This window comes from Dermacentor andersoni, chromosome 2 (genome assembly GCF_023375885.2).
Source record: "Dermacentor andersoni chromosome 2, qqDerAnde1_hic_scaffold, whole genome shotgun sequence".
Lineage (NCBI taxonomy): Eukaryota > Metazoa > Arthropoda > Arachnida > Ixodida > Ixodidae > Dermacentor > Dermacentor andersoni.
The window spans coordinates 56,419,291-56,434,138 of NC_092815.1; positions in this window are offsets into that span (position 1 = coordinate 56,419,291).

Sequence of the window (14,848 nt, forward strand, 5' to 3'; positions counted from 1 at the left end):
AATGCTGACATCGCAACCTCGATAATCTATATTCATGTATTTGCTTCGCACGCCAGTTACAGAAGACCTGCTTGAAGCAATTTCGGCAACCATGGACCAGGTTCGTCATTTCGCGATGTTTTCGCTGCGTGAGGTTTCCGCACTTACTGCCAAGCTGGGTTACTCGGTGAAGGTGCGGCTAGCTTACGCCGATACAATGTTTCACGTGGTTTCCTCGGGGTTATCCACTGCCCAGTGTAAGCTTTCGTAGTACTATATAAACCCTGCAAATATCCCGGCTGGTTTAGTGTTGTACAAGTGTTTTCCCCAGGGGTGTGTGGAGGAGCACACTTAGCCGCATGAAACTGGAATCTCGTCAAGTACGGTGGATTGCGGTGCATGCGTTGAGAATGCGCCGAAGTATACATTTGTCAAACCGGCCGGCACCATTACAATCGCCAATGTCCAGGAATTTTAGACATTGCCCCCTGCGGTTGTCTGTCGGCTTTCGAAGCAGGCACTAGCGTAAATAAATTGACAGCATTAAAAAAATGAAATTTCAATGACTGATCGCTATTTCACTACTTTTAGTTGTCGACGCTGAGGGAGTGTCTTTTCACTCATAAGCGTACTTACGACACTTAGTCGTAACGTGTTTATTGCGTTATAGCAGAATTATGGTCAGGATAAAAACACTGCTATTAAGCATCAGGAAAATTTCGAACAGTGCGGCAAATACGCACATTGTTAGAAGGACCTGTCCTCTCTACGCTGATAAATAGCAGGTGTTGAAGTTCAGGTGGCCTTTTGAAATATAAGTTTGTTATGCCGCACATTGAGTTACACTGTCGCATTCCGGTGAAGTTCGACAGATAGTCGCCGGAGCAGTGTCTAAAACTCCTGGGTACGGCCGCCGCGATGTCCGGACGTGGCTCCTCTGCATATATATCCAGACATGATTTTCTGAAGGTATATTGCGCGGGCTCAATTCCACCCAGCAACGAATAACTTTTTTGTCACAAATAGTAGCGGATACCCAGTAGTACATATTCATGGACCCAAGTTAGCACCAAAAAGGTTCATTCAAGAGCGGTACTTAGCCACTGGCCTAAGTTTGCGTCTAGGAGGTTCACTGAAGGGCCGCACATACCCAGTGGTACATACCCTGCGACCAAGCTTGGCATCAAGGAGGTTTGTGGCAGCCCCACTCGGGAGGTTAACCTCTCTACCTTTCCCTCTTCGTTCCTCTCTGTTTCCTGCTCGGGACGTGGGTGGGAAGCAGGGAGGGAGGACTAGCTCAGGGAGCATGAGAGGCACGCGAAAAGAAAACGAAGTAAGCTCTGGTACTGTGCGACCACAACGCAGGCACCGTCTTCTCCATTTCTCCTCGGACGTCATGCCCTGCCTCGGAAGCCTTGATTAAACGGGAGACGGTCTGACCGACGTCGTCGTCTCTACAGGTTCATTAAAGAGCGGTGGATACCTAGTGACCCAGGATGGTCCGACATTTGGTTTCGAACCAGTTTTTTTTTTAGCGGAGATGCACAGTGTTTTAATAGTTCACTAGACCATGGACTATCCAGTGATCCATGTTGACCGGAAAAGGATTCGAGGCCCACACAACGAAACAAACAAGCAAAAAGAAGACATCGGGAGGCGCATAATGTATTCGTTAAAGTTATGCGGATCCACAGCACACATTGAAATATATTGGAAGCAAAGCTTTCTAGGAGCAGTAAATGAAATGCTTTAAATTTGCCCATTTCATTCATTCATTTATTTCATTTCATTTATTAATACTGTTAGCCCATCTTTGGGCCGTTACAGGGTGGAAAATATTTGTTGCAATGCAGTAAATGCATTGGCAATCACAGTCTTGCAGACATGCAAATAAAAAATAAAGTTAGCGCACACAACCTGCGGTTCACAACAAAATACAAATGCGGTAGCAGAAGCACACACAGCAACATTCATATTTTCAAGTAGGTGAAATGTGCTAGAAACGAGCTGTCGTGGTTAATTTGGTAGGTCAAAGTAAAGGTGTATTGATTTTTCAAACAAACTGACAGAGTCTGTTTGCGTTATGTGCTGTGGCAACGAGTTCCATTCTTCAATTGTTCGTGGGAAGAATGAGTACTTGAATGTGTTGATCCGAGCTTGGAGGGTTGTAAGTTGTTCGTTGTGACTGCTTCTTAATGTTCGGGCCGAGCGCTTCGTTAAGTACAGTCCGGTGTTTATGTTAAAGAAGTTACCCCGCAAAAGATAGAGGAACTTAAGTCGAGCAACTCTTCGCCGCTCTAGCAGTTGGGGTAATTTAAGTTCTGACAACATCCCCGAGACTGAATCCGTGGACTTATATCTAGACAGAATAAATCTAGCCGCCCTTCTTTGCACTTTTTCAATCCTTGCTATCTGGTTTTTTGTGTAGGGGTCCCACACGATACAGCCATATTCCAAAGTTGGTCTCACAAGTGTCAAATAGGCGGTTAGTTTCACTGTAGTGGTTGCCTGCCCAAGTTTCCGGCGTAAAGTCCACATTTTTCTCTCGGCTGCACTACATAAGTTATGAATGTGCCTATCCCAATTTAAATTTTCATTTATTGTTATGCCTAGATACTTGAAGTAGCTTACTTTCTGTAATTTGTGTCCTTCAATTTCGTATTCAAATGGAAGAATATCTTTTATTTTGTTTGTTATTCTTATAAATGACGTTTTGTTATGATTTATTTTCATTTTCCATTTTGAGCACCAATCATGGATACTAGTTAATGCCGAGCTTAAGGTAATTTGATCTTCTTTGGATGTTATATGTGAGTAAAGCAGGCAATCGTCTGCGAATAACCGAACCTTAACACCTGAGGAAACTGTCTCTGCAATATCGTTGATATAACACAGAAATAAGACGGGACCGAGCACGGAGCCCTGGGGAACACCTGATGAAACACCCTGCGTCTTCTGTGTAAAGAAAGTTTGCGCACGTGCCTGTGCGCCCGCGCACTCATACTACGCAATGTGGCAAACGCAGCGGTCATTTCAAACAGCTAGTTGGCGCCGGCACGATAAGAGTATGCGTACTATTGTAGTCTAATAGTTAGAACGTCGGGATGCAGCACTGGTGATCGATGTTTGATCGCATAATTGGAAACCTAATTCAACGCATGAAGTCTGAGCTATTCGGTCAGACAACAGTGGCAGCCCCTGTGAAGAAAGTACGGGAGGGTTGCAAAGAAAGCTTCGCTCTAAAGGTTGAAAACACCTGTGAATTTTAGCATGCCTGAAAGAAGATAGAGTAAGAGTATCATTATGGTATTACTAGCAAAAGAGTATGCAAATTGAACGCAAAAGGGAAGCTCCTATAGCCTCACAGAAAGCTAAACATTATCATTACCTGTATCAGTCATAGGTCTGCTTTTCTTGACAGGTATTTCTCGGGTTGCACGCGTGCTGGCCATACCAATTAGTATCGCCTTGTTGGGACACAACGAATGCTTTCGTCATCGGAAACTCGTAGTGCAACGGTGAATGAGCAAAAACTTACATAAGATCTTCGACTATTGTAGGGACAAGGATTGATGTGCTTGTCTCGAAATATAGGCGGAGAGATAAATCATCGTTGGCAATGAAATGTGCTTCTGCTCAGTTGATGATATGTGACGTAGTTCGGCAGGGCTAGGCCAGAGCATTCGACATGAAGTGTTCTTGACGGCGTTCCCGTGCTGTTGAAGTCCTGTCTCAAAGTTATCAGTCTCGCATATACCCACACATGGTATGACGTATATACGACGTCTGGGAACTTGTCGTTGTTGAGGTGGACCGTCACGTCGACTGGCTCACGTCTGAGTTTCAGGGACGGCACGGGCACTGCCTGCGGGTACTTACGTAACACAATCAACTTGCAGAAATTTACTGCTTGGCCTGTAGTTAGCCTTCCATTATTAAAGCTAATAATCATAACACTGACTGCAGCCAATGCCGTATGTGTAAAAAAAAAAAAGACAGCATGTCGAATGCTGTTTCTATCAAAATTTGTGTAAATATTTCGAATGCCAACGTCCGTGACGCCAACGTAGAGCTCACTCACTCTTCAGCACACCATTTTTCGCAAAGGCGTCTCAGGGACTCATCAGTACATTCGCTTCTTTATTTCAACTCCCCACATATGTCACGTGCTCTGGCTTCACTCTGCCTGGTTTCAGAATTCGAACTTTGGGCTTGTTTACAACTTCGCGCGCGCTTCCGTTTGGCTTCTTATTCTTTTCAGCGATAAATTCGGCGCTTGACTACTTTAAGCCCCTCAATACTCAAAAGCAGAACACGATAGCATGGTGGTAGTGAGGAGGACACAAAGAGTTTCAGACTGGTGTCACTAGAGGGATATCTGACAATAGAGGTCAACGCGCACGATCAGTATGAAAATAAAAGTAAAAATAAATTAAATTATGGGGTTTTATGTGCCGAAACCATGATCTGATTATGACGCAGTCCGTAGAGGGGACTCAGGAAACTTAGATCACCTGGGGTTCTTTACCGTTCACCTAAATATAAGCGCATGGGTATTTTCGCATTTCGCCCCCATCGAAATACGGCCGCCGTGGCCGGGATTTGATCCTGCGACCTTCTGTTTAGCAGCGCAACACCGAAGCCACTAAGCAAGCTCACGGCGGGCAAAAATTATTTGGCTTGATTGGCTGAACATGCTGCGTTTGTGTCACATGCGTAGCCGGATACAGGGCATGCTCCGCGAGATTCAGTGTGAACCTACACTGAGCATTCACCAAACACTCATCTCTGATAAGCCAAGGAAAAAATGGTGGCCTCTATGTGATGGCCTCTATGTGAACTCGTTGTTGTTCCTGAATTCTGTCGTTCTCGACGAAAGCGATTACAAAAGTGTTAGCTTTCGGCCTTGATGGCATGGCATTGTAACAACTGCAGATCGCTTCAAAGACTTCACATTACAAAGAACATTACAAAGAGAGATTATTTGAATATGAAAAAGTGCCTTCGGTGGCAGTTACTGGTCATATATTGAACAACTTATATTGCTCTCCTGATTCAATAAATGGGCCGTAGTACAGTTTAAAATGCTGTGAGATACTGTTACACATACATTGCATTGATGCACGCGGCCGTCAAATTAAGTGCTCATTTCAGAGCGATATCTGCAACAGGTACTTTCTAGCATCACTCTTGCAGCGGTTGTTTCCTGTTAATTTTCGTCATGTTTTCATCATGCCAATGATAAAATTTAACAGTTGACTTCGAACCTGCAATCTCGCCTTCGAAATCTGCTACGTGGAGCCATCCTCTGCAATTGAGAGGAATGCTAGGAGGACCAATCATCTGAAGGGAGTAATCATCTGCGGCAACTTGTAGAGGAGCAAGCTCTGGGGTGCTTACACGCATGGGCGAGCCATTGATTTATCGGAACCGAGTGCAAACAGATGGTTGAGTGCGTGGACGAGCACAGCGCTTATTTTGTTCCATGCAAAAAAATAAAAAATAAGAAATAAAAGAGAGTTGCCGAGCGATCATTTTTTTTCTCCACTTGAAGTTATTTTCTAAGTCCTCGCTGCTGTATATGTTCTGCCGTAAATTATAGACTTTAAAGTACACCAAATGAGCGGGTATACATAGCAAAGGATACTTCGCATGCCTGAGAATACGAGCAATGGTCATATTCTTACTCGAAGTTGACATTTGTGATGATCGTATTCTCCGATCCCCGCGTCAAACCTGGATGCCGTGGCTGCAGACGGCATCATACTCAACAACTACTACACTCTGTCACCCTGCACGCCTACGAAGTCGGTCCTCTTGACCGGACTTTATGCTAATCCAACAGGTAACAACAGTAATTTTTTACGCTGTCGCTCCGGCTGACTAATCGGAATGAAAGGAAGAGAATGTAAAGGTTTGGTAAGCATGTGAAAAAAAAAACAAGATTTATTCATTTTCTCATGCACAGGCTACCCGGGCTTGCATAGATGGAAGTGTGCGGAAGAAGAAAGAGTGAGAGATAAACGGGCTAGGAAAGGCAGGAACGTTAACCCGAAGATATTCTGGTTTGCTACTATGCACTGGGAGAAGGATGGGGGGAAATGAAAGGCGGGAAGAACAGTGGAGAGAAAGCAGAGCCACGAAAAATATAGAGGAGGTTGGGAACATCTGTGAGACGTATAGTCTCCCTAATGGGCCACTCTAGCGCAAATGTATCAAGAGTGCCACAAGTGTACGGAGTTGCCGTAACCGACTATTGCGGTTTACCTTTGGACTTGCATCTCATGACCCAGTACTTCAATGCCATCGGATACGAAACACATCTCGTTTGAAGGGTATGTCTTTCTAAAAAAAAATGTCGCATTTCCGCGCGTAAAGTGAAGCGTCGATTAGTAACGTGAACAGCTATACGAAGCAAGGATAGCAGATTTTTTACGCGTATAAACTTGCAAACACTCGCTTACTAACTAAACAAGCCCGGTGTCACGTCGGCACCTGTAAACATGAACGGATCTCACTCGATGACCACGGAAACTCGCTGTCAAAACGCTGCAAAGTGGAAGCGCGACAGCAGCACGCGAATTGACCTTCGTGCTGCCACTAAGCGGTGACAGTACAGCGCACACGAAGCTACTAGCACTCGACGCACTTTTTCAACATCGCAGATTGCCTTTAACATACGACGCCCGCATGGCATCGCCGTACGCAGCAGCCGCTGGAGTAGAACTCCCCCTGCGTTCCCCCCCGCCCCATTCTTCCGGTGGTTCGCACGCGACGGAAGACGGTGTGCTTCCTCCCGCCCGCTTTCCTCCTTTGCCCGCGCAAGATTGATCTGTGATCGTCGGGTGACCCTCGCCAGTTTCATTCGCACATACAGCATAGGACGCGCCGCGACTTCTGTCATTCCCGGGGTCAACGTCCGGCAGCGGAGGCAGCATTTCGATGGGGGCGAAATGCAAACACGCCCGTCTATCACGCATTGGCTGCACGTTAACAAACTCCAGGTGCTCAATATTTGTCTGGAGACCCTTAATATATGATAATTATTTTGTGGTTTTTGTAAGTAAAACGCCAGAACTGAATTTTTGAACTTATCCAAATTGGAGGTGCGCCCATAATCACACCGTTGGCGGAAAGTAATGCCTCAATCATTCACTGTGAGACTGCCAATAACGTCAGACTGCGATAAACTTTCTTTACATATGCATTTATTTTGCACCTTTCTTAGCGGACAGGTTACACGAAATATCTGCACTGCACATAGGCAAAATATAAATCGGCTAATACAAGCGTACCCAGCGACAGAGCAGGACTTCCTCGAGGAAATCGAGAAAAGATACATCTCGCAAGCGATGCCTGTCATACACCCGACTACACAGGGCAGGTAAATGACGAATTAGACAACAAAATGGGTCAGTCAGAGGTCAGTGCAGCCCTACAGAAACTCAATACCAAGTCGGCACCCGGACAAGACGGGATAACGAATAAAACGCTAAGGAACTTGGACGAAGGGTCTATCACTAAGTTAACAGAATATATTAACGCATGCTGGGCGGTAGGGCAGATTCCGCAGCAATGGCAGACCACACAAATCGTGTTAATACCTAAACCGGGCAAGCAACTGCAGCTTGAGAACTTGAGACCCATATCTCTCACTTCTTGCGTGGGGAAACCCATGGAGCACGTGGTCCTAACGAGGCTAGCCACCTACCTCGAGGACTGGGACGCGCTCCTACCCACGATGATGGGATTCAGGAGAAATATCTCAGCACAGGACGTTCTGTTACGACTAAAACAGATGATATAAGATTCGAGCAGATCGACAAAGGCAATTCTCGGGTTGGACCTAAAAAATGCCTTCGATAACGTAACACATGCAACGATACTAGATACAGTAGGAGAACTAGGACTGCGGAAATGGACGTACGATTACATACACAATTTGCTAACGGGCAGAAAGGCAAAGATCACGATAGCGGACCTAGTTTCGGAGGAGATCGAGATAGGCAGCGCCGGTACGCCACAGGGCTCGGTCTTATCACCGATGCTATTCAATCTGGCGCTAATCGAGCTGCCACCCAAGCTACAAGAAATCGAGGGACTCAATCATACCTTACACACTGACGATATCACCCCATGGGCGAGAAACGGAAGTGACGGACAAATAGAACAAACGCTTCAAACAGCGGTCGAAACCGAAACAATCGAACGATATCTAGAGGGGACAGGGCTAACCTGCTCGGCAGAGAATTTGTATCTGTTGCTGTACAGACCGACTCGCAGAGGTCACAAACCAAGCAGCTACAGCCAAGATCTCACCCATAGAGAGGAGATACAGTTAAAGACGGCCGATGGGAAACCCATACCCAAGGTCGACAGGATCAGGGTATTGGGGCTCCTCATCGAACCCAAGGGGAACAATGAAGAAACGATCAGAAGACTGGAAAGAACTGTAGCTCAAATCATGAGGCTAATCAGAAGGATAGCAAACAAACACAGCGCGATGAGAGAGGAAAACACGATCAGGTTAATACAGGCCTTCGTAATAAGTAGAATAGTATACGTAGCGCTGTACTTGAAATGGCAGGTCGCGGAAAAGATCAAACTAGAATGCCTCATTCGGAAAATATGCAAACTAGCCATAGGGCTACCGATCAGCACCAGGACGGACAAGTTGCTACAATTAGGCCTACACAACACGATAGACGAGCTCATTGAAGCGCAATGCACGGCACAATATGAACGCCTCTCTAAGACTAGAGCAAGCAGACACATCCTAAAGAGACTATACATACGTTACCATACACAGCACGGTGCCAAGGTGGACATCGCGAGAGAGACGAAGGAAACAATGGTGATACCTCCCATACCAAAGAACATGCACCCAGAACACAATAAGGACAGACGAGACAACAGAGCGACGCAGATACAGAAGAAATTCGGCAGCGACAAGGACGCAGTCTTCGTAGACGCGGCTCGATACTTTCGCAGACGGGGGTTTACGGCAGCCGTAATCGATAGCGAGAAACAGTGTAAGACGTGCGCGACGATACGCACCACAAGTAACGAGATAGCGGAAGAAGTAGCCATAGCGCTCGCAGTAGCTCAGTCTAACGCAACTGTGATAGTCAGCGACTCTCAGACGGCAATAAGAAACTTCGCCAACGGCTGAATCTCCCCGGAGGCACTACGCGCTCTTCTTGCAGGAGGTCAAGATTGCAAAAGAAAGACATACATCACACCCTCCCGCAGAACGGCAACGACGAGACGGCACACGACACAGCTCGAGGGCTTACGGACCGAGTCGCAGTCGCAAGTGACGCCCCGGCACACTCGGGACGTGATGGTGCGGCAAATGAGTAGGAGTGGGAGGACAGAATGACCACATATAACGACATCACGACACACTGTAGGTCGACCTCGCGCAAGATTGACAAAAAGCAGTCTGTCGCATGGCGGCAGTTACAAACTAGGACGTATTCGAATCCTCATACATCATATATCCATCATATATCCATATCATATATCATATATCTCATATTCATATGACATCATATATCCGGATATATATCGAATGGACAAATGCAACACATGTGAATCCATAGCAACTTTGGAGCATATATTATGGGAATGCCGAGGGATATATAACAATAACGAGAACGCGGCCTCTAGCAACAGCCTTCGCACGTGCTGCTCAGCCGCGCTGCTCAGCCCCGCCCTCGAGGATCAACTATGGGCCGTCTAGCGGGCCGAGGATGACGCCCGGACGCACGAACTCCTGGCCGTCACCTAGGCGGGGCCTTTGGCCCTCCCTACCTACTCGCAGGGCACGCAATAAAGTTATTTCCTCCTCCTCCTTCGAACTAAGTGCCAATCCCCAGTAGTGGATACGTGCGTTTGTTTACGGAGGGAGCAGGCGAGCAAAATTATGCGAGTTCCTTTGCGACACGAAGAGAATACTTCATTAATTTACTGATTCAATATTTATTAATTTCAAAATTCCTATTTCAAATAAATACATTTGTTACCTTCTAGTTTGCTCTCCTTTTAAATAGCGCACGTTTTCCTCCAAGGAATAAAGTCTGTAACATTAGCGTGTTTAATTGTATAATTTCAACTGTTCCCTCACATATGCTTTTTCCCTGAAGTTTTCTCCCCCCGCCCCACCCGTTCAACCACCGGCTTCTCGGCCAATCTCCCGTAGTGGGTACGCGCCATAATAGTAAGAAGGAAGTAAAGAAGTAAGCAAATCTAGTACATAGCCACTGTCTGGGACACAAGACAAGACAAGACATAGCACCGTGCCACTCTGCTCGTTACATTCGACGTAGAAGAAGTCATGGCCGCCGAGGTAGATGCTCCCAAGTCCGGGAATTCAGAGCTACTCACCAAGACTGAAAGGCGAGATTCAAAACTAATTTTGCTCTGTGCTTCTCTTACTTCAAAAGAAACCGAACTTATGTCACCCTTCACTGCCTGATTTGCGATATTGCAGTTGGCCCCGATTCCAATCGGCCCGCCAACCTTTGGTTATATTTGGACCCCGACAAAGCGTCTGAACTTAAGCTCAGAATTGCATTTGCGGATGTTAGCACTGGCACTATTACTTCTTTTTCAACACCTCGCACTATCTCATATTTATGTACATCCAAAGTTCTTCATGTTTAGCCGTTAAAGGAAGAGACATATAAATTCCCATAAGAATGTTTATTTCTTACCTAAATGTGCATCATCAAGAATAAGCATATGAACAAAACATATTTTGCGGAAATCTTTTCAGCAATAAAATCAAATTATGGGGTTTTACGTGCCAAAACCACTTTCTGATTATGAGGCACGCCGTAGTGGAGGACTCCGGAAATTTCGACCACCTGGGGTTCTTTAACGTGCACCTAAATCTAAGTACACGAGTGTTTTCGCATTTCGCCCCCATCGAACAGCAATAAAATAAAAATCGCAGACAGGAAACTGGAAGTGGGCTTTATCCCTAGCTACCTAAGGCTTTGTTTTCAATTTGTGTAGATAGCTGTTGTCATATGCGGGGAACCATAGGTGTAAATTTCATTTGCTTTATATCACATATGTCACATATGGTTAATGTCACATATGGTTAATGTTAATACGCCTAGGCGTATATAGTTTCGCTGTAAAACGAACGAACACCTTTCTGCTAGAGACCAAAACGATCATGAGGCACGCTACCAAATGAAAGTTTATTGAACATGCCGAGTAAATGCTGGTTGACAAGCCATAAATCGAAGTTACAGAAAAAGGAGAAGCAAGAACTGGTGTGTGTCCATACAGATCCCAACAGGAAACGCATCCATCTCTGAAAGCGTAAGAGAGGCCTTGCTGACACAAGATTCTCCAAGTGTTTCTATATCTACAGCTTCCATAATGTCTTCAGGTAGCCGATCTGCACAGAATGCTAGCTTCTTCCTCTACAATACACTCTCGACATGCATTGGAGGAAGAAGCTAGCATTCTGTGCAGAAAATTATGGAAGCTGTAGATGTAAAGACACGGGGAGAATCTTGTCAGCATGGCTTCCGGTAGAGATGGATGCATTTCCTGTCAGGCAACACACATTAATTTTTGCTTTTCTTTTTTTGCGTATGTTCGGTTTATTGCTTGTCAGCGAGCATTTACTTGGCATGTACATTAAATTTCCGGTTGTTAGATCACCTCGGTTTTCTGGTTTGTCCATGTGCTCTCTGGTGCCGTTTGCAGCCTCGCTATCCCTTATTTTTCTAGACTGCAAGAAGTCATTTTAAGAGCCCTTATGATGATTCTGTGTGCCTTATAAAATTTTTAATTCGGGCAATGTTGCAAGGGCGTACAGTGTGAAACAGTAAGAACAGAGTACGCTAACTTCTAATTAAAAGGTTTATTGTGAAAATGCGGTGATTTATCAAGGTTACCAGAATGTAGTACAGCAAGAAAGCCTGATAAAGACTAGTGCTTCACGAAACCAAACACAATAAAAAAAAAACGCCCAGGGAAAAAGAAACATTGTGGTCATCATTGTGTCCATTGGAATAAGAACAGTGTTTATTGAAAGGTGCTGGCATGCACGATTGGCGATTGTAATGATTTTTCTCCTGCACTTCGAATTTTTATTTGTATTTTCTTTCTGTAGCGTTCTTATTTATTTAGTCGCATTAAACACCAATTTCTTATCTAGGCTTCAAAGCTGTCTTTTTTTTTCTGGTAAACTATAAATTGCAATATTTGTACAATAAACCTTAGTTGGAAGGCAGCCCCTATGCGTGTGCGTGTGTGCGTGTGTGGCACAATGGACAAGAACGAAGTGAACACGCAGAGCGCTTCATTCGTGTCCGTTGTCTATCTGTTGCGCTTTAGTTAATAATGAATACACACCAACTCGTCCACTTTTCAGTCCTTATGTCGTGCTCATAAGCTCGCTTGCGCCCTGGAATATATGAATGGCTATGTATCCTGTAATTCAATTTTTGGCCATGTGCTTGCAAGTCGCGTGCAAATCTCCTGATTCTCCTGTGTAATGTGCAGACCCCGACAGTTTCTGGTGAATCCATGCAGACATGCAGGATGTTATAGTCTGCAAATTTGCACTGCAAGTGCTGCTTTGATTGCTTTCAGTTCAGCTTTTCTGGTGTAGGATATCCTGGAATGGTCCCCATTGGTATGGTGCTTAATTTTATGTAGTGTCATGCTATTGTTACACTATTATTGGCACAGCAGTTTACTATATGTGCCTGATTGTTTGTATCTTCAAGATTAGCAACCTCCTTTGTGTGTTTGGAAGTTGCATATAGTCTCCTGGCGTAATTTTTTCCCTCCATATTGCATGGTATGGGCCTGTTGTGTTTCAAGTTCAGCTGCTCCCAAGGCTGCGTTTCTGAAGGGAGGGGTAGACATCTTTGGGCATCTCATATGTCATCTGGTATAGTATCTTGGGACCATGTTCTGAGCTCTCGAGGCAAAGAATTTGTGCCGCAGACTGCATCTATACTCTGTTTAAGTGCTTCTTCATTTGCTCTTTTTCGTAGAGGCTTTCAAGCATGGTAAAGTTGGAAAGACCTGTCAGTATCCGATGCCTGTATTCAATGAGTTGTCTTTTTTGTGCGCTGCTGGTAATTCAAAACCACGGATACGAGTGCAGCATCTGCGATTTTCTATGGCATCCGTTCGTCCACCTTCTATGATTCCTAGATTATTCTTTCCACCAGGTGTAGAATTTGTGTCCAGGCATGACATAATTGTTTCACCCAGTGCTGGCTCTGCCGTCTTGGTCTTACACTAGCTGAGGATTTTTGGATGTTCACTTGCGGGCATATTTGTCCAGCTATGTGGAGCATAATGTGCAATCTGGGGTAGTTCTTTATTCTAGTCTTTTTTCTGACGTCGATGTACGCGGACCTATCAGAAAGCGAGAAGCCAGACCGGCCAAGAAAGTCTACAGTGTTGTCATGAGCTCGCTGCATGGTTCTTTATTTCTGTATAAAATAGATTTTCCGTAGACTGTAGTACACCATGGACTATAGTACTTCTTGTAGTATGCCTGTGTTGTTGGTGTGGGTGGGCCAAATGTACCGCCAGCTCTCACCTGAAATTTTCTGTCTTTCAAAAAGTTACGGTTGAACCTAAGTGCTCTATGAGAAATTTTCTTGCTCATCGTTCCTCTCATTAGAGTAGCATGATGTACTGTATTAAAAGTCTCTTCAGTCTCTTCATTCTATCATAAGCAGTGTTACAAAATGCCCTGTAGTAAAGTTCCTGCTGCTCATGGCCGACTGATATCCGCCAGAAGGGATAACTCTTCAAAAATTATTTTTTTTCGGGCTGTGTGCCTGATGTGGTATGAGTATTTATGTCTTGACGTTTATACATCTGTAGAACCATCTTACGGTAGGGTACCTGCTATGCACGATCATGCTTATTTGTGCAGTGCTGTTGAACAATACATATTGATTCAATAAACGTTTACACACTCGAAGTATCAGGAAAGATGCTTGATTTACAATTGTGCCCTTTGCTTTCCATTGCTGTTAGTATTGCTTGTTAGATTTAGCATAAGCACGCCCCCCAACAGTCTTTGGACTGTTGGGGTTGAAGTTGTAAGGGTTGAATAAATGATGAAGAACTAAATCTAAGTGCAAGACCTTTCTTTACCTATGAGTCCCATCGAAATGCGACTGCCATGGCGAGTAATTCAACCCCTCGCCTTGTGTTAGCAGCAGAATACAATTGCCACAGTGGCAGGTGAATAAAGGAACAAGAATTTTGTTGTCGACAGATTTGTTTTTGTTTTCTTGCCTGTATGTAGGTAAAACTCGCAATAACTGTGTCATTGCAACAAAGCTCCTTGTGGTCCTTTATTAAATAAACCGCGTATTGTGTATAGTTGAAATTCAGAAATTTCTTTTAATATCCCAAGGTGATATGTTTTCGCAAGTAGCACGGTACTTCATTACTTATAAATGTAGCAATCTCAGAGGATATCGTTAACGGGTTTACACATTGATAAATGGGATACCAAACTTATTAGAAACTATTATTGGAAACATATAAGGCATGGATGTTTCTGCACACATTATCAGCTGTGGACGTGCAAGAACCGTTTGTACTTAAAAGATTGAAAGACTCACAGGAGGGGATGTAACTGGCTGACTTCAATGCACAGTTTTGAATTACTTTCCTTTAACATGTCGCCTTTACTGCTTCATCTCCCCAAGAAAAGGCTGTCTGCCTGCTTTTTGCATTGTTGCAGGAGTGTTATACGTCGGTGCAGGCGGGTGCGTTGTCACTGTGCCACTATAGGAGGCGAATAATTTACTTAATTAATTTACGCAATTTATTAGGCATCGTGACGACCGAAAGAATCAAA